Below are 713 nucleotides of genomic sequence, written 5' to 3'. Positions count from 1 at the left end.
TCCAGTCTCCTCCTCCTCTTTGCATCAGCAGGCAGGCACACGGGTGGGCTGGCCAAGCTGAGTAGCATCAGTAAACTCATCCTGGGCTAAGCACGCATTCAGGTCAGGCTTTTAAGCCAGGTGGAGAGTAGAGACGGACTCAGCAAACGATTTAGACAGTGTCACCAGGAGCTCACATAGGGGGTGTTTGGATATTTATTCAGTCAGAGCCCCTACGTGCTCACCTGCCCACGTGCACCTTGTAAAGATCTAGAACTGGAAGAGCCGCGCGATGCCACGGCTGGGGCATACATTTGCATTCGTTTTTGACTTTATAAGCTGCCGTGCTTTATTTAGAGGTGTTGTGAGAAGATAAAACATGACAACAAGGCGCAAAAAGCAAATGCCACGAATGTGAGAGTCACACACCACCCCCGGCTCATCTCGGTGGCACAGGCTCTTTTCTTCCCAAACACCAGTGTTTTGCAGACATGGGTGTGTGAGAGGAGGGTGTGGAGAGAGGGGGGAAGGGGAAGCATGGTTAGGATTCAGTTCTGAATTTTAGATTCGGAGTCTGTGAGATGCTCAGGAAATACTGAGTAGGTGGGTGGGGGGTGGCGAGGGGGTGGATGGATGATAGATGATGGATGGGTAGACGGGAGGATGGATGGAAGGTGGCTGGGTGCACAGATGGGCGGACGGATGGTGGGTGGATGGGGGGTGGATGGCGGGAA

Source organism: Bison bison, unplaced genomic scaffold, assembly GCF_000754665.1.
Source record: "Bison bison bison isolate TAMUID 2011002044 unplaced genomic scaffold, Bison_UMD1.0 scf7180017846082, whole genome shotgun sequence".
NCBI lineage: Eukaryota > Metazoa > Chordata > Mammalia > Artiodactyla > Bovidae > Bison > Bison bison.
Note: the sequence above shows the minus strand (reverse complement) of the source record.